General features: G+C 44.2%; 1 protein-coding gene across 1 annotated transcript in view; it reads left to right on the top strand.

Annotated features, from left to right (window-relative positions):
• The first annotated feature begins 1,072 nt into the window (after nt 1–1,072).
• LOC115458636 (sodium-dependent multivitamin transporter-like) overlaps nt 1,073–20,216 on the top strand; it is an 86,051-nt gene continuing 66,907 nt past the window's right edge. The window contains exons 1-2 of the mRNA XM_030188479.1: nt 1,073–1,128; nt 1,426–1,718. The gene's annotated coding sequence lies outside the window, so the exon portion shown is untranslated. The remainder of the gene's footprint in view (nt 1,129–1,425; nt 1,719–20,216) is intronic.

Genomic DNA, 20,216 nt, shown 5'->3' with positions numbered 1-20,216 from the left:
CAGCAGCAGCAGCACATGGTTAGTGAGAGGAATGTGTGCACATTGGCGGGCGAACAATGAAGAAATGGGTTCAGCACAAGAGTTAGTGTGCATGGTAGATATAAGCACACAGCATATTAAAGTAAATGCTAACTAGGCTTTTATCTATTTTGCCCCGATGCAGAGTACACAACAGATTTTAAGGCAAGCGCAACACAAGAAATGTACCATCAGGTCTGAGGAGGCATAGAAGGGTTAGCTCGTCCCCTGTCTCGGGGCAGAAATGCTAATAGCCGCCACCCCAGGTCTCTAATCTCCAATCCCGAGATGACCCCTGATCTGCTGATCACCCACAGATTCCCATCTCCCAACCATTGCCACCAGAAGGGTGGCGACTCCCCTCTCCCCTGTGCATTTTCAAGAGGCAAGAGTGATTCCCACTTGCTCCTGCCTCCACATCACCATCTAGGACAGTGGCGACACCTGACCCTGTAGAGTACATCCTGAGATACAGCGTGTGGAGTCAGTCTGTTAAATATGGGATTTTGTATCTTATTTGGTAGTCTCCACCCATCTCTCCCAGAATGTACTTCACGGGGTCAAATGCTGCCATTTTCCAAGATGGCATACCTTCAAGAGGGAAAGGAACAAGTAGGTATTGCTCTGACCTCTTGAAGGTATGCTGAGGGAGGGGGGGAGGCAGGGTTGCATTGGCTTCTCAGGTGCTGGATAATTTTGTAACAGGGTACCCCAATATGCTGTCATATTTCAGGATGAGTGAGCCCTTGGACTACGGTGTAACAGCACTGCCTGCCTGCCCAGGGGACAGACAGACTGTAGCAAGCAATGGGCAAGTCCCTGCAGAATGGATTGCTCTAGTAGAGGCATCGAAGGAAGCTTGATCTGGATCTGGAAGATGAAACTTGTGCTGGGAACTGGAACCAGAACTAGAAGCTTGTGCTGGAAGCTGGAACCAAGACTGGAAGCTGAAGCCCTGTAGATGATTCTAGGCAACTGGAAAAATGCAAACATGCTACATTCTGGTGGAACACAATATGTATGATATCAAAATTTGAATTAAAATCTGCTGAAAAAAATAACAGAGAGGCCATTCTTCGGACATGGAAACCTTTGGATATTTAAAACAAGGTTTGTAATCACATTGACATTCTATGTATGAATCTAGAAAGGCTCAAGGCAACCAGTGTCCTATCTACTGATACCCTTTGATATTCACAGAAAGCAACCAGTTTATTATTTCTTTATATAGCATCTCCCTTTTTAAAAAAAATATATATATTATATATATATTTTTTAGTATTTTAGTATTGTTTTTTTTCCATAATTGTTTTCATAGTTCTATTCATTTGAGCATGTAATGTATTTATCTGATGGAACATCATTTTGTATACATATTTTTGTTACTTAAAAAAAAAAATAATAAAGATTTGAACTCAAAGCTGAAGCTTGTGCTGGAAGCTGGAACCAGGCTTGGAAGATGAACCTTGTGCTGGAAACTGCTAGAAGCTGGAACCAGGATGACCTGTTGCAAGGCAAAGAGGTAGAGAGCAGCGGCTGCAGAAGAAGGCCCAAGGTGATGATGTCAGCAAGGGGCGGACCTGAGCAGTGTCAACCCGAATCCAGCTTCCCCCAAACAAACTTACACAGCTATTGACAAGCTGGAGGAGGGATCAGCGCATAAAGCAGCGGGGCACATCACACGAGACCCCGATGCAGAGGTAAGGGAGCGCGGGGGTGACCGTGACATATGCTGTGCTATGCTTTTACAATTACTTTAGAATTCTGTGGTGAGGCTACTTTATTAACACCAATCACTTTGACAACATAACAACATGATTGATTAACATTGACTGACTACCAATATCAAGCAGAATCTAATTTAAGATTTTCCTTCATACTCTTAAAGCTTAATATACTAGCATATCTGTACGCTTGTTTAACATGCTTATATCTTATCATCCAACTAGAACATTCTGTTCCTCAGAGAATAATCTTCTCTCAATTCCATCAGAGAAAATTGGTATTTGATTCTTCTCGATCATCCACTTTCAGCTGTATAGCCGTTACACTCTGGAATAAACTACCTGTCTCCATGTGTTCTAGGTTCAAGTTCTCTTTAAAGATGTTACTTTTCCATCAGGCCTATTCCAGATTGTACTCCTTCCAGAATTCTGCATGACTGTGGAGTGCAGAATTTGCATAAAATTACCCAGTTGCACAAAATTCACAATTTCTCTGCAGAATGCCGCCACCTGGTCGCCTGCTCACCCACCAACTGTCCTACCTACCTACCTAAGCACTGAATGCTGTGGTGGTCAAGTAGCCTCTTCGGGGGCAAGAAAGAACCCCAATATTTCCTGCCCTGCTGGCGCCGTGCTTTTTCAAAATGGCTGTCGAGACTTCAGTCAGTAATCTCATTAGATTACTGTTTGAAGTCTCGGTGGCATTTTGGAAAAAGCACCAGCGAGAGAGCGGTGGCAGTGGGTCAGGAAAGAGTGGGGTTCTTTCCTGCCCCTGAAGATGTTCTCTCACTGCAGCTCCTTCACCCCTACCTCATGGGTGAGTGCAGGGGAAGCTGGAGGGAGGGAGGGGCTGGGAAAAAAAAAGAAGGATGCTGTGGAAGGGAGGGGGCTGCAAAAAAATTTTGAAAAATCTGTGCAGAATTTTGCAGGATTTGCAAACTTTGGGCACAGAATTCCAGCAAGAGTAAGATTGTCTTTAGTTAATTCTCTTGGGAGACTGTTCTTCCTTTTGTGTCCCACTTTGTTTATCATAATTTGTATTCTGGATTTAATTGTTGTGCTATATGCGCCCCACTTTTATTTTTATATGGTTATATCTTGTGGTTTTGGTGTTCTTGCATTGAAGTTTCAACCAGGTTTGTGCACCACACTGTTTCTCCTGTGATAGTATACCAGGCACTCGCAAATAAATAAATAAGACACACAGCACATGTTATGCCTGTTTTATAAAAGTCCCCTACTATTTAAAATTATGTTTTCAATCAGATCATCAGCTTAGCTGGAAATCATCAGAAAGCTGTCACCATACTTTCTCATAGATCTGAAGTGAAGTTTTCTTTTATAATTATTTCTTTTATAAATATTTTTCTTAAGTCTGTGAAAGAAATTTCAGTTCTAAATAATGTGGAGGGCCATTTTCGATATGACATCTAAATCCAACTTTGGACGTTTTGCTGAAAATGTCCAGAAATGGGACTGGCACTTGATGTACCGCCTTTCTGAGGTTTTTGCAACTACATTCAAAGCGGTTTACATTTATTCAGGTACTTATTTTGTACCAGGGGTAATGGAGGGTTAAGTGACTTGCCCAGAGTCACAAGGAGCTGCAGTGGGAATCAAACTCAGTTCCCCAGGATCAAAGTCCACTAGGCTTCTCCTCCACTCCCAAAAATAAAGTGACAAATCCATTTTGATCCTGAAAAACATCTTTTAGTTTTGAAAATGGCCATTTCCTAGATGTTTTTAGATGTATGTGCTCGGTGTGTTTTTCTTTTGGGACCATTTTCAGAAAAAAAAAAAAATCCAAGGGAAAAATGCGTAAAAACGAGCTATTGGGACATGTGGGGGTGGGGTGGGGCAGCATTCTTAGTAGACTGGCCACATGGACATCCCACCAGAACAGTAGGGCACCCTAGGGAGGGCGCTGCAGTGGACTTCACATAAAAGGTCCCATGTACACATCTCACTGTTACCCCCTTATGTTGTATAGGGAGCCCTCCAAAATCCTCCTTTACACCACTATAATAGCCCTTATGTCTGTAGGTGTCACCTATTTGAAGGTATATTAGGTTTTTGGTGGGTTCACACTTTCCATCACAAGTGTAATAGTTAGGCCTGGGTCCCCTTCTCTGCAGGGCAGTGCACTGACCGTTAGTCTATTCCAGGGACCTGCTGCTGCTCTAATAGGACTGGCCATAACATCTGAAGCTGTCATAGAGGCTGGTATATACTGTTTCTTTCATATTTGGGGATGTGGGGTGGGAGGGGGTCAGTGACCACTGGGGGAGTAAGAGGGTCATTTAGGGTACCTTTTTATGACTTAGTCTTGATTGAAAAGGTCCAGACCAAAAGTCTATTATGGCAGAAAAACATCCAAGTTGTGGGAATGCTCAAATTCTGCACCCAACTGTGATATCTTTACATAAGTACATAAGTACATAAGTAGTGCCATACTGGGAAAGACCAAAGGTCCATCTAGCCCAGCATCCTGTCACCGACAGTGGCCAATCCAGGTCAAGGGCACCTGGCACGCTCCCCAAACGTAAAAACATTCCAGACAAGTTATACCTAAAAATGAGGAATTTTTCCAGTCCATTTAATAGCGGTCTATGGACTTGTCCTTTAGGAATCTATCTAACCCCTTTTTAAACTCCGTCAAGCTAACCGCCCGTACCACGTTCTCCGGCAATGAATTCCAGAGTCTAATTACACGTTGGGTGAAGAAAAATTTTCTCCGATTCGTTTTAAATTTACCACACTGTAGCTTCAACTCATGCCCTCTAGTCCTAGTATTTTTGGATAGCATGAACAGTCGCTTCACATCCACCCGATCCATTCCACTCATTATTTTATACACTTCTATCATATCTCCCCTCAGCCGTCTCTTCTCCAAGCTGAAAAGCCCTAGCCTTCTCAGCCTCTCTTCATAGGAAAGTCGTCCCATCCCCACTATCATTTTCGTCGCCCTTCGCTGTACCTTTTCCAATTCTACTATATCTTTTTTGAGATACGGAGACCAGTACTGAACACAATACTCCAGCTGCGGTCGCACCATGGAGCGATACAACGGCATTATAACATCCGCACACCTGGACTCCATACCCTTCCTAATAACACCCAACATTCTATTCGCTTTCCTAGCCGCAGCAGCACACTGAGCAGAAGGTTTCAGCGTATCATCGACGACGACACCCAGATCCCTTTCTTGATCCGTAACTCCTAACGCGGAACCTTGCAAGACGTAGCTATAATTCGGGTTCCTCTTACCCACATGCATCACTTTGCACTTGTCAACATTGAACTTCATCTGCCACTTGCACGCCCATTCTCCCAGTCTCGCAAGGTCCTCCTGTAATCGTTCACATTCCTCCTGCGACTTGACGACCCTGAATAATTTTGTGTCATCGGCGAATTTAATTACCTCACTAGTTATTCCCATCTCTAGGTCATTTATAAATACATTAAAAAGCAACGGACCCAGCACAGACCCCTGCGGGACCCCACTAACTACCCTCCTCCACTGAGAATACTGGCCACGCAATCCTACTCTCTGCTTCCTATCTTTCAACCAGTTCTTAATCCATAATAATACCCTACCTCCGATTCCATGACTCTGCAATTTCTTCAGGAGTCTTTCGTGCGGCACTTTGTCAAACGCCTTCTGAAAATCCAGATATACAATATCAACCGGCTCCCCATTGTCCACATGTTTGCTTACCCCCTCAAAAAAATGCATTAGATTGGTGAGGCAAGACTTCCCTTCACTAAATCCGTGCTGACTTTGTCTCATCAGTCCATGTTTTTGTATATGCTCTGCAATTTTATTCTTAATAATAGCCTCCACCATCTTGCCCGGCACCGACGTCAGACTCACCGGTCTATAATTTCCCGGATCTCCTCTGGAACCTTTCTTAAAAATCGGAGTAACATTGGCTACCCTCCAGTCTTCCGGTATTACACTCGATTTTAGGGACAGATTGCATATTTCTAACAGTAGCTCCGCAAGTTCATTTTTTAGTTCTATTAATACTCTGGGATGAATACCATCAGGTCCCGGTGATTTACTACTCTTCAGCTTGCTGAACTGACCCATTACATCCTCCAAGGTTACAGAGAATTTGTTTAGTTTCTCTGACTCCCCCGCTTCAAATATTCTTTCCGGCACCGGTGTCCCCCCCAAATCCTCCTCGGTGAAGACCGAAGCAAAGAATTCATTTAATTTCTCCGCTACGGCTTTGTCCTCCTTGATCGCCCCTTTAACACCATTTTCGTCCAGCGGCCCAACCGACTCTTTGGCCGGTTTCCTGCTTTTAATGTATCTAAAAAAGTTTTTACTATGTATTTTTGCTTCCAACGCTAATTTCTTCTCAAAGTCCTTTTTTGCCCTCCTTATCTCCGCTTTGCATTTGGCTTGGCATTCCTTATGATCTATCCTGTTACTTTCAGTTGGTTCTCTTCTCCACTTTCTGAAGGATTGTTTTTTGGCTCTAATGATTTCCTTTATCTTACTGTTTAGCCACGCCGGCTGACGTTTAGTCTTTTTTCCCTTTTTTCTAATACGTGGAATATATTTGTCCTGAACCTCCAGGATGGTGTTTTTAAACAGCATCCACGCCTGATGCAAGTTTTTTACTCTGCGAGCTGCTCCTTTCAGTCTTTTTTTCACCATTTTTCTCATTTTGTCGTAATCACCTTTTCTATAGTTAAACGCTAGCGTACTTGATTTCCTAGTTTCACTTCCTTCAATGCCAATATCAAAACCGATCATATTATGATCACTGTTATCAAGCGGCCCTCGTATCGTTACCCCCTGCACTAGATCATGAGCACCACTAAGGACTAAGTCTAGTATTTTTCCTTCTCTTGTCGGCTCCTGAACTAGCTGTTCCATGAAGCTGTCCTTGATTTCATCAAGAAATCTTATGTCCCTTGCGTGTACAGATGTTACATTAACCCAGTCTATATGCGGGTAATTGAAATCCCCCATTATTATTGTGTTGCCCAGTTTGTTTGCGTCCCTGATTTCCTTTAACATTTCCGCATCCGTCTGTTCGTCCTGGCCAGGCGGACGGTAGTACACTCCTATCACTATCCTTTTCCCCTTTGCACATGGAATTTCAATCCACAGTGATTCCAAGGAGTGTTTTGCTTCCTGCAGAATTTTCAATCTATTTGATTCAAGGCTCTCGTTAATATACAATGCTACCCCTCCACCAATCCGATTCACCCTATCACTACGATATAATTTGTACCCCGGTATGACAGTGTCCCACTGGTTATCCTCCTTCCACCAGGTCTCAGAGATGCCTATTATATCTAATTTTTCATTTAGTGCAATATATTCTAACTCCCCCATCTTATTTCTTAGGCTCCTGGCATTCGCATATAGACATTTCAAACTATGTTTGTTGTTCCTAAGTACATCATGCTTAGTACTTGACAGTATTAATTGGCAATCTTTTGTCTGATTTTTATTGTTATTTAAAGATACCCGATCTACTACAATCTCTTTTGCAACCTCACTATCAGGATACTCTATCTTCCCTGTTATGGTGATATCTTTGAAAGATACCTTATCCCGAACCATGCTCTTTTGAGCGACTGTCGGCCTTCCCCCCATTTCTAGTTTAAAAGCTGCTCTATCTCCTTCTTAAACGCCGATGCCAGCAGCCTGGTCCCACTCTGGTTAAGATGGAGCCCATCCTTTCGGAATAGGCTCCCCCTTCCCCAGAATGTTGCCCAGTTCCTAACAAATCTAAAGCCCTCCTCCCTGCACCATCGTCTCATCCACGCATTGAGACTCTGGAGCTCTGCCTGTCTCTTGGGCCCTGCGCGTGGCACAGGTAGCATTTCAGAAAATGCTACCCTGGAGGATCTGGATTTCAGCTTTCTACCTAAGAGCCTAAATTTTGCTTCCAGAACCTCTCTCCCACATTTTCCTATGTCATTGGTACCCACATGTACCAAGACAGCGGACTCCTCCCCAGCACTATCTAGAATCCTATCTAGGTGACACGTGAGGTCCGCCACCTTCGCACCAGGCAGGCAAGTCACCAGGCGATCCTCACGTCCACCAGCCACCCAGCTATCTATATGCCTAATGATCGAATCACCAAGTACAACAGCTGTCCTAACCTTTCCCTCCCGGGCAACATTTGGAGATATATCCTCGGTGCGAAAGGATAATACATCCCCTGGTGGGCAGGTCCTGGCTACAGGAGTACTTCCTACTTCACCAGGGTGATGCTCTCCTTCTAGGAGACCTCCCTCCTCCAAGGTAGCACAGGGGCTACCTGACTGGAGGTGGGACTTCTCTACAACATCCCTGTAGGTCTCCTCTATGTACCTCTCTGTCTCCCTCAGCTCCATCAAGTCTGCTACTCTAGCCTCAAGGGAACGGACACGTTCTCTGAGAGCTAGGAGCTCTTTGCATCGGGCACACACATATGACACCTCACCAATTGGGAGATAATCATACATGTGACACTCAATGCAAAAGACTGGATAGCACCCCTCTCGCTGCTGGACTGCTGACTCCATCTTAGTGTTTTTTTGAGTTTTTCCGTAATTTAAAACTTGCTAAAGTATTAAGGATATCAGCCTATCACTAACTTACAGTTCCTCCTTTAAACCCCAATCTTCAAGTTCCGAAAGCACAAGCAAAATTTGTTCACTTACCAGAGAAATATCACCTTACTTTCTAACTCTTCCTACTTTCTTACCCTTCTATATGTTACATCTTTGCTTTACCCTTTGCTATCAATTATGATGTTCTATTACGTATTGTGTTGACATTGTAAATAGTATACCATGCCATACTTTGTATTGTTTTTGAATATTTTTACTGCTGTAATTGTCTATTGCTCATGTTTGATCTGCTCTTACTGTACACCGCCTTGAGTGAATTCCTTCAAAAAGGCAGTAAGTAAATCCTAATAAATAAATAAATATGGACGCATTGCAGACGAACTGCATAGAAAATTTCTTTAAAATGTGTTTCGAAAATAGCGATTTGGATGTTTTTGCAAGAAAAACATCCATCTGCCGCTTTGTGCTGCTTTTTTGGCCATTTTTCTGTTTCAAAAGCGAGCCAAAGTCTTTAAATTTTCACTAATATTCAGAAATTTTAAAATATTGGTTTGTGGTTGAATGTACTGTCCCTGAAAAAAAAACCCCAACCTATTTTGCTACCCAGTCAGTTTATTGTTTCATTAATGCGTCTTCTTAAAGTTACAACAGGGAAGGAAGGCACATGGATTTACACCTGCCTTATATACCTTGGTAAGAATAGACACACACGTACATATTTTATGAAAGGTTACTCAAAGATAGCACCACAAAATGGAGTGGAACAATTAAATGTATCAAAATGTTTGGCTTTATTCTCAGGTTGGGGGAATACAGTTCATTCAGTAAAAAAGACAAGAGCATGCCACAGTGAGCAGGGGGGATGGCGGAGACACCAGAGATGTAGGCTGAGGTCAGCCCAAGCAGTCAGGCAGGCCAGCATATACTGGCCACATGGCCAGGCATGCCTGCTGGCAGATGCTATACTGTCTGCAGGAACTGACAGCAGTGTGCCCCAATTGTGATGGACTGTTTCTGATTTTGGAAATGGTCTCAGAGATTTGGGGAGGGGGGCACCAGAGCCATCTTGCAGTTTTCCAAGTTTTGGGACTATGTACAGCTCCTGGGCTCCATGGCAGCGTCTCTGGGGGTGGTACCTTGGGCATAAGCGTACATGCAGCCTCTGTAGTCAGCTCTCTCGCCTCCATGGGCCATGATGTGTTATGATTTTGAGCTCCTTTTCCCCTCCCTTCCCTGTGAGGTGTTATGCTGGACTCTTCAGAGTGGGTTGTGGTTATCATTGATATGAGTCTCATTGCATGGGGCGAGTTACCTGGGCTGAGTGGCGTAGGTGGTCTTTGTTGGAGGCTTTATGGTCCATCAACTGCCTGGAAACTTGGGCAGTGCCCCTGGCCTTTATAGAGTTCCTTCTGCTCCAGGAGAAGGCAGTCTAAAGGACTATTCCACAGTGGTGGCTTACCTACTACTACTACTTATCATTTCTATAGCGCTACTAGACGTATGCAGCGCTGTACACTTGAACATGAAGAGACAGTCCCTGCTCAACAGAGCTTACAATCTAGTTAGGACAGAGAAACAAGAGATAAGGGAATATTAAAGTGAGGATGATAAAATAAGGATTCTGAACAAGTGAATAAGGGTTACTACTACTACTTATGCGGTTACCAATCAAAGCAGCCTCAACAAAGAAGGTGGTACCAGGAGCTAGGCAGTGATCTTGGAAGCTGTGAACCTCTGCCATTGGGTGGAGAGATATCTGCATGCCTTTTCAGCAGTTCATATAATTGGCATGGACAGTGTCCATGTGGAGTTCCTCAATCGTTACCTATTGGATCCAGGGGAATTGGAGCTGGGGCTGGTGGCCTTTTCGCTCTTTCAAACCCAGTGGGGTCCCCCTGTGTTTGACTTGATGGGTACACGCTCCGGTGCCAAGTCAGAACATTTCTTCAGCCACAGGATGTAGGCAGCCTCGCAGAGGATAGATGCCTAGGCCAGTGAAGGAGCCCTATATGTGTTCCCTCCATGGTCTCTGATAGGCTAGCTCTTGCACAGCTTTGTGTGGTGTCTTCATCTGGTCCTTCTGGTAGCTCCAGATTGGCCCCGTTGAGCATGCTTTACTGACCTTGTGCATCTATTGTTGGTTGAGCCCTCCCCCTGCTCTGAGGGTGTGGCTTACTCCGAGATCCGGTAGAAATGGAGGATCTATATCCCTTCTAGCTTACAGTTGGCCCTTGAAAGGAGGCGTTTAGTGAGGCATAGTTTCTCAACTGTGGTTGCCTCTACCTTGATTATGTCCCAAAAGGCTTGCAAGTGAGTTTGGAAGATTTTTGAGGGTTGGTGTGCCTGGCAGGCATTGTTCTCCTGGAAGGCACAGGTCCTAGATATTCTTGGCTTTTTGCAGCAGGGTCACGATAAGGGTTTGTTACGGAGCTCCTTAAAGGTCTAGGCAGCTGCCCTTTCAATTTTTGGGTCAAGGTGAAGGGCCTTTCCTTGACGGCGCATAGGCAGATAGCCCGGTTTTTGAAGGGGGTAATGCATTTGTGGCCTCCAGTTTGTCCTTCGCTTTTCCATCTTAGGACCTGAATATGATTTTCCTTGTGCTCTCTGGGGCTCCTTTTGATTGATTGTGGTCTGTGTCCATTAGGGACCTTACGCTCAAGATGATTTTCCTTGTTTTGATTAACTCGGCTCGGAGAGTCTCGGAGTTACAGGCATTATCTTGTTGGGACCTGTACCTCTCTTTTTGTAGGACTGATTTCCTTTCTGCCCAAAGTGACTGTGTGAACCAGGAGGTCTGTTTACTCTCTTTGAGAAGGATGGTTCAAACTCCTTGGCTTGGAGGCTGCACAAGCGGGACGTCCAGAGGACATTGTTGCATTACTTGTCCATTTTCATGGCCCTCAGAAGGGCCAAGTGGTCTTTAAGGCCACTATTGTGGAGTGGATCAAGGCGGCTATTGAATCTGCCTAGATTTGTAGGACTCATCAGGTGCCTCCAGGTTTGAGGGTCCAGGTGACCTCCTGGGCAGAGGAGATTTGTAGGGTGGCAAAGTGGTTGTCACCCCACTCCTTTTGGGAAGCATTACAGGTTCAGTGTTCTGGCTAGGACCAGCTCGGACTTTAGCAGAGCTGTCAGGGGGCTTTGTCTTCTCCTGCCAGGTAGTCCTGCTTGGGACATCCTACTTATTCAGAACAATATGGCCACAGACGACAAGGAAAGTGAAATTATGTCTTAACTGAGCATTTCTTTTCCTTTAATCGGGCCATACTGTTCTGAGACCTGCCCTCAGAAGACTACGGTCCAGAGCTGATGGGGTACTCTGCTGTTCTTACAGTATTTTATTTTTTAAAGGACAATTCTTTTTATTTTTTAAAGGACAATTCTTGTGTGCAGGGTAGCGAGTGCCATGCTATGGTGTTATGCTTGCTTGATGATCATTGTTCTTTGGCAGATGCATACCAGAACTTTCCACTGAGCACCAGAAGGTTATACTGGTGAGTTCACTGGAAAAGATCCGTTATCCCTTCCTACCAGCAGATGGTTCAGAATGTTACGGCCCAACTAAAGGAAAGGAAATTATCAGGTAAGATATAATTTCACCTTATGAAGAAAGAACACAATAGATAAATAACAGATACAGTGTACTGAAGTACAACTTGTATTAACAGCATAACAATTGTAAATCTTAGATGATTTACCCATCTAACCCCTGAACCAGTGGTTCCCAAACCTGGTCCTAGAGGCACCCATGCCAGTCAGGGTTTCAGGATATCCATAATGAATATTCATGAAGAAATTTGCATGCAGTGGAGGTAGTGCATACAGATCTCTTGTGGATATTCTGTAAACCTGACTGGCTGGTGTGCCTCCAGGACCAGATTTGGGAACCACTGCCCTAAACCATAGTCAGGGCCGGTCTTAGACCGAGGCGGCCGCATAGGGCCTCGCGCTTAAGGGGGCCCCGCGCCGTGCCTCAGTCAGCTTCCTTTGCTCCGGCGGTATTTAAATTTACCTCTGTTGCAGGCAGCGTCAGTAAAAACGCTGTCTGTCTGATGTCCCACCAGCCTTCCCTTCGCTGGTTCGTTCCCTCAGTGCCCCGCCTTCTTCTGACATCATTTCCTTGGGGGGCGGGACACTGAGGGAACGAACCAGCGAAGGGAAGACCTGGTGGGACATCAGACAGACAGCGTTTTCACTGATGCCTGCCTGCCTGCAACGGTACTCACACCACTGGCACTTTTATTTGCTTCTGTCCATGCTGCTCCGTTTCTTTTATTTGCTTCTGTCCATGCTCCCTTTCGTTTATTTGCATCTGTTCATGCTCGGTTTCATTTATTCCTTCGAATCTCTTTCATTGCACTTAGATCTTTCACACCTTGCTCTGCGATACACTCATGCTCTTTTATCCAGACGTTCTTTGTTTATCTTTTCCTACCCTGCTCTCTGCTGTACGGCATGCCTTTTTTCTCAATGTTTATTTTTTTTCCAGACCATTTAACCTGCAGACCGTGGGAGTACCAGAATCATTTAAGGACGGTTGGTCTAAACTTTTCTTCCCTTGATGAGATAATGCCATAAATCTTATCTATACAAACACACTGAACCATGATCTCTATTTCAGCATTTTTCAGCAGATCAAGTGCAGTCATGTGATCTACTCAGCCCTACCATGTTTTTTCTATTCAGTACTTTGTGTTTTTTTTTCCATTCAGCACTTTATGTTGTTATCACATATAGGATTCATTAGTACATCAGCATTCATGTACTTCATTTCCCTAGGTATACGTGATTCATCATGCTTTTTACATTGATGCCATTTCACATATTTTTCCAATTATATGTTGGGTACATATACATTCATATATATACACCAATGTATCAATGGATGCCTTTTCTTTGGGTACATTTATTATTTTTTTACATATCAGTGCATCAATTGATGCCCCTTTTTTGTGTGTGTGTATATATATATATATATATATATCAACAATCTCCTTAGGTACATACATTGTCATTTACCACATCCACCTGGAGTCATTGGTCCACTTACCCCTAACTGATTTTTCGTGGGAGTTAGTGTTCATCCACCTTGGTGGATCACCTCCTCCTTAGCTTTTGGAAATGTGCATTTGTGATATTTTGCATGTAAATTTCAATTTTTCTAGTATTGCTGCATGCTGAGTCGGACTTCTTGAGGTAACTTTCTAGTTCAGTATTTTGCCTTCATATATGTTGTCATGTGTTTTTTCATGTGTGATCAAGGTTCAGTATCCTGCTAGCGTGTAGCATTTGCAGCCCTTTTTGTTTTGTTTTTTTCACGAGGTAATGTATTGGTGTTTTAGAGCCTGGTGTAATTACAGTTCTGCCTTTCCACGCATAAGGTTGTAGCTCGGCCTGTCCTTGGAATTAGTGCTGTTATGGTTTGGTAAGGTTATGAGTGTTTTTGCACAAGTTTGTGTATAGTGTTTTGCAGTGGAGAGATTGTGTATCCCCCCCTCGGGATTATGAGAATTGGAACTACTAATTGTAGTGGACTTGAACTGAATAATTTCTGGGGGGGGGGGGGGGGTTCATGATAGCATTGTGCTTATTTCAATCAGTTTTTCTGTACAAATTTAGCTTCATTTGTCTTTATTTGAAATTTCATAAATGTTCTAAAAATTTAATAATCAATGGGGTGGAGCTGGGGCGGGGCTAGGATGGGACCCCACCAAATTGGTCTGCACAAGGCCCCCCGCACTTGCTAAGACCGGCCCTGACCATAGTCTTACCAAAGTGGTTTCATTGCTTTAGCAAAATGACCATGTACTACAGGAGTGATTTGTTCTATTAGACTTACAAGTAAGGTCCCTGTAACAAAGAGATTTAAGAAGAACAGATACATAGTAACATAGTAGATGACAGCAGAAAAAGACCTGCATGGTCCATCCAGTCTGCCCAACAAGATAAACTCATATGTGCTACTTTTTGTGTATACCCTACCTTGATTTGTACCTGTCCTCTTCAGGGCACAGACCGTATAAGCCTGCCCAGCATTATCCCCGCCTCCCAACCACCAGTCCTGCCTCCCACCACCGGCTCTGGCACAGACCGTATAAGTCTGCCCCGCCTCCCCCCACCGGCTCTGCCACCCAATCTCGGCTAAGCTCCTGAGGATCCATTCCTTCTGAACAGGATTCCTTTATGTTTATCCCACGCATGTTTGAATTCAGTTACCTTTTTCATTTCCACCACCTCCCGCGGGAGGGCATTCCAAGCATCCACTACTCTCTCCGTGAAGAAATACTTCCTGACATTTTTCTTGAGTCTGCCCCCCTTCAATCTCATTTTATGTCATCTCATTCTACCGCCTTCCCCTCTCCGGAAAAGGTTCGTTTACGGAGTAATACCTTTCAAATATTTGAACGTCTTTATCATATCACTCCTGTTTCTCCTTTCCTCCAGGGCATACATGTTCAGGTCAACAAGTCTCTCCTCATACGTCTTGTAACGCAAATCCCTTACCATTCTCGTAAATAAAAGTTTTAAGTCTTGTCTGATCTGCTCAATTTATTTCCTGTTGGTATCATAGGTTCCGCTTGGTCTCTGACTTTATAGAATTCCACAGTAGAACCTCCTTTTTTTTAACATAAGTATCACTTTTTATATTGATTATTGTTCAGAATCAAATGGAACTTTTGTGCATAGTTTGGAATGCTTAACGCAGGTTTAGAATTGATATAACCCCCCACCTCAGGAGAACAGATTGGTTATCTTAACAAGATTCAGCAAAACACTTTTGTCCTTTCTGCATAATTAGTTTGAGTTGCTTAAAAAGAAGTAGAGGAAGATAAGATTTTAAATTAACATTGTTACATTGTTTAAGTTAGGTTGTTATCAAAAGGACCTTAAGATTTAGCATTGAATGTGGGCTGGTAAATAAAATCCTGCTCTTCTTGCCAATTTCATTATGAAAGGAGGGGAGCAAATGCAGAGACACTGTGCTAAAAAAAAAAAAAAAAAGAAATACGTATCTTCAAGTATCAGAAGCATTATGTAAATCCAGATATGATGAAAATTTTTTTTTGTTCACAGTTGTTCAAAAAAGCCTCATACTGAACAGAAGCAAAATCACAAGAATTACCACAAGGTATAATTTAGCATCTGTATGAATATCCATGGAAAATAACAGCCCAAGGCTGGAGTTCCGCAAGCTGAAGAACCAGGAGTGTTTTTCCAGGGCCCAGCAAAAGTCAAATTATTCAAAATATAGGGAAAACACTAAAAAACAAATGCTTTAGATTTTGTAGGAGAGCAGTGGTCCCCAAAATAATGTTCTTTGCCAAAATGAGGATGATGAATTGGAATCTGAAAACTTAGATTTTTAATTTCTTTGAAAATTAAGGGTGCTTGGAGTAGAGAAGTAGCCTAGTGGTTAGTGCAGCAGCCTGAGAACCAGGAGAATGGGGTTTGATTCCCAATTCAGCTCCTTGTGACTCTGGGTAAGTCACTTAACCCTCCATTGCCCCAGGTACAAAATAAGTAATCTATATATATAAAAGGCAAGACCAACGTTCTGAAGCCTCCAGCCGGAAGTGTGAAGCGCCAGAGATATCCGGTTTCCCCATGAGTGAAGGAAAACAGCACAGCACGAAATCCCTCTCTCTGTAACAGTGAAGGACAGAGGGGGAGGGGAGAGAGATGCCCTCACTCTCTCTGTAACACAGAACAGCAGGAAACTTAACACTGAAAGACTGGACTCCAAGGGGGGAGGGGGAGGGAGAGAGGGCAGAGGGCAGGGACACACACTCCCACATGCACACTCTGAAGAAAACCTTGCTAGCCCCCGTTTCATTTGCATCAGAAACGGGGCTTTTTTACTAGTTGCATATAATATGTAAACCACTTTGATTGTAACCACTACTACTACTACTACTTAACATTTCTAGAGCGCTACTAGGGTTACGCAGCGCTGTACAGTTTAACAAAGAAGGACAGTCCCTGCTCGAAGGAGCTTACAATCTAAAGTACGAAATGTCAAGTTGGGGCAGTCAAGATTTCCTGAATAGAGGTGTAGTGGTTAGGTGCCGAAGGCGACATTGAAGAGGTAGGCTTTGAGCAAGGATTTGAAGATGGGCAGGGAGGGGGCCTGGTGTATGGGCTCAGGGAGTTTATTCCAAGCATGGGGTGAAGCGAGGCAGAAAGGACGGAGCCTGGAGTTGGTGGTGGTGGTGGTGGTGGAGAAGGGTACTGAGAGGAGGGATTTGTCTTGAGAGCGGAGGTTACGGGTAGGAACGTAAGGGGAGATGAGGGTGGAGAGGTAAGGAGGGGCTGCAGATCGAGTGCATTTGTAGGTTAGTTGGAGAAGCTTGAACTGTATGCAGTACCTGATCGGAAGCCAGTGAAGTGACTTGAGGAGAGGGGTGATATGAGTATATTGGTCCAGGCGGAAGATAAGACGTGCAGCCGAGTTCTGAACGGACTGAAGGGGGGATAGATGGCTAAGTGGGAGGCCAGCGAGGAGTAGGTTGCAGTAGTCAAGGCGAGAGGTAATGAGAGAGTGGACGAGAGTTCGGGTGGTGTGCTCAGAGAGGAAAGGGCGAATTTTGCTAATGTTATAGAGGAAGAAGCGACAGGTCTTGGCTATCTGCTGGATATGCGCAGAGAAGGAGAGGGAGGAGTTGAAGATGACTCCGAGGTTGCGGGCAGATGAGACGGGGACGATGAGGGTGTTATCAACTGAGATAGAGGAGGGAGAGGGGAAGTGGGTTTGGGTGGGAAGACAATAAGCTCGGTCTTGGCCATGTTCAGTTTCAGGTGGCGGTTGGACATCCAGGCAGCAATGTCGGATAAGCAAGCCGATGTTTTGGCAGTGATGTCTGGTGTGGAGAGATAAAGCTGGGTGTCGTCAGCATAAAGATGATATTGGAAACCATGAGATGAGATCAGGGAGCCCAGGGAAGAGGTGTAGATTGAAAAAAGAAGGGGTCCAAGGACAGATCCCTGAGGAACTCCAACAGAGAGCGGGATGGGGGTGGAGGAAGAACCATGAGAGTGTACTCTGAAGGTACGGTGAGAGAGATAAGAGGAGAACCAGGAGAGGACAGAGCCCTGGAACCCAAATGAGGACAGTGTGTCAAGAAGTAAATCGTGATTGACAGTGTCAAAAATGGCGGATAGGTCAAGGAGGATGAGGATGGAGTAGTGACCTTTGGATTTGGCAAGGAACAGGTCATTGCAGACTTTAGATAGTGCAGTTTCTGTTGAGTGTAGGGGGCGAAAGCCGGATTGAAGCGGATCGAGGATGGCATGAGAGGAGAGAAAATCAAGGCAACGGCTGTGAACTGCGCGTTCAAGTATCTTGGAGAGGAAGGGTAGGAGGGAAATTGGGCGGTAGTTGGAGGGGACAGGTAGGGTCAAGTGATGGTTTTTTGAGGAGTGGTATGACTACAGCATGCTTGAAGGTGACAGGGACAGTTGCAGTGGAGAGAGAAAGGTTGAGGATATGACAGATGAGGGGGGGGGGGGTGACGGTAGGAGAGATGGTGTTAAGTAAGTTGGTGGGGATGGGGTCAGAGGAACAGGTGGTGCATTTCGAGGAGGAAAGAAGATGGGCGGTTTCCTCTTCGGTGATATCAGGAAAAGAGAAGAAGGAGGCTTGGGTTGGTTGGTTGAGGGGAGTGGGTTATAGGGTGAAGAGGAGGAGATGGTTTGGTGGTGAATTTGAGGTTGATCTTCCGCACCTTGTCGCGGAAGTAGTCAGCCAGTGATTGAGGAGAGAGTGAGGGGGGTGGGAGCGGAGGGCACTTTGAGGAAGGAGTTACGGGTGGTGAAGAGACAACGAGGGTTAGAGCTGAGGGAATTAGTCAATCGGGTGTATTACACTATTACACCCAAAATAGTCCTATTTGGTGAGGAATAGGGAGGACTGGAAGGAGGAAAGCATGAATTTGTAATGGATGAAATCAGTATGGGTGTGAGAAATGTTAAGTAGTAGTAGTAGATTTCCTCCAGAGGCGTTCAGCTGATCGGGCGCAGGAGCGAAGGTATCGGGTGCAAGGGGTCAGCCAGGGCTGGGGATTAGTACGCCTTGTGGGACGGGAGATGGCTGTATATCAAGTCCCATCCCCTTTCATTTCAGAAGTGTGGGTCAATGCTGAGTTGACTTTCATTTGTTATACAGAAGTTATTTTTTCCCCTTTGAAATCCCCCTCCCCCAACCACCTCAGGCAGTATCAAGCAAAAGAGAAAGGTGGTCATAAGGATGGAAAATTGAATAAAGCAGATGTTTATACAGGACTTTATAATTATCATGAGACATATACTGCATTTCCAGATATGTGCAGCACTGAATACACACACAGGCTAATTCTTTAAAGATCACCCTGATTTAGATGCCAAAATACAGGGTGTCAAGTGCAAATTTTATTTGGAGCACTCTATTTCCCATAGAAACTATTGTGCAAGATCATAAGTGTATCACTTAAAATTTCAGTACAAAAAAAAAAAAAGAATATAAAGTAGTATACCCTTCCCTCAGACTATCTTACAATCCCTGGTGGTCTTGTCAGGGCAGGAGTGATGCCCCAGTCACGGCAGCCATTTTGAGAGCAGAGCCGGAATGAGCAGGAGTAACTGGGGACCACTCCTGCCCTAACTTATACCCCCTTGACCATCAGGGGGGGGGGCCTATGGGTGTCGGAGTGGGGGGGGGGGGGGGGGGGGAGAAGGACAACTCCTGTTCAGGAGGAAGGGAGAAGTAGACAAGTGGGACAAAGCACAAATTTTCATCTTCCACTGAAAACACATGGTATTTTCAGCAAAAATGAAAACATGGCCAAAAATTAAGGTACCGCACGTACTTGGCACTACTAACTCTCTCTTTAAGAGCCCTTCAACTGTAACTACTCCCCTAACAAGGCTCATATATGGTTTTAACCTCCACCTTAACCATATATCATATAGAAATCATTCATATGTTTTTTTATCGCCTCAGCAGTGCACATGACCAACTTCACTCTTTTATTGGACATTCAACAGCACCCAAATCCTCACTGGCGATAATATTTTATTAAACTGTTTCTTCATTTACTTATTTAACTGTTCATTTTACTTTTTAATCTCTAAGTTACTTATAAGCAATACTTAACTTGCACTGAACGGTCAGACCAGGGGTTCAACAATGCCCGACATGCATGTTTCGCCCTAAAAGGCTGTGTCAAGGGCTCCCCCTTAGCCGTTCTTAGTACCAGCCTCGCAATGTTTTCTGCTAAGCAGGAGGAAATCCAGAAAGAAAACATTGCGAGGCTGGTACTAAGAACGGCTAAGGGGGAGCCCTTGACACAGCCTTTTAGGGCGAAACATGCATGTCGGGCATTGTTGAACCCCTGGTCTGACCGTTCAGTGCAAGTTAAGTATTGCTTATAAGTAACTTAGAGATTAAAAAGTAAAATGAACAGTTAAATAAGTAAATGAAGAAACAGTTTAATAAAATATTATCGCCAGTGAGGATTTGGGTGCTGTTGAATGTCCAATAAAAGAGTGAAGTTGGTCATGTGCACTGCTGAGGCGATAAAAAACATAAAAAACATATGAATGATTTCTATATGATATATGGTTAAGGTGGAGGTTAAAACCATATATGAGCCTTGTTAGGGGAGTAGTTACAAAAATTAAAGTAACCTTTTGGCGGAAACTAGGCAGAAAAAGGATTTTAAGCCAGTTTTGATCCATAACCAAATCTGAAATTCGTTTGGCCTTTAGTATAAATATTGCCCTTTAGTGTATAACTTATGGTATTCTATAAATCACATGGGTAAATGTGGGCCCTGGCCTGCTCTGCCCATGTGTATGTTCTCTTGCAGTTGCATGCTATATGGCAGGGGTTTTCAACCCAGTCCTTGGGAT

This window comes from Microcaecilia unicolor, unplaced genomic scaffold, assembly GCF_901765095.1.
Source record: "Microcaecilia unicolor unplaced genomic scaffold, aMicUni1.1, whole genome shotgun sequence".
In the NCBI taxonomy this organism is placed as follows: domain Eukaryota; kingdom Metazoa; phylum Chordata; class Amphibia; order Gymnophiona; family Siphonopidae; genus Microcaecilia; species Microcaecilia unicolor.
Note: the sequence above shows the minus strand (reverse complement) of the source record. Positions and strands in the feature narration are given on the sequence as shown.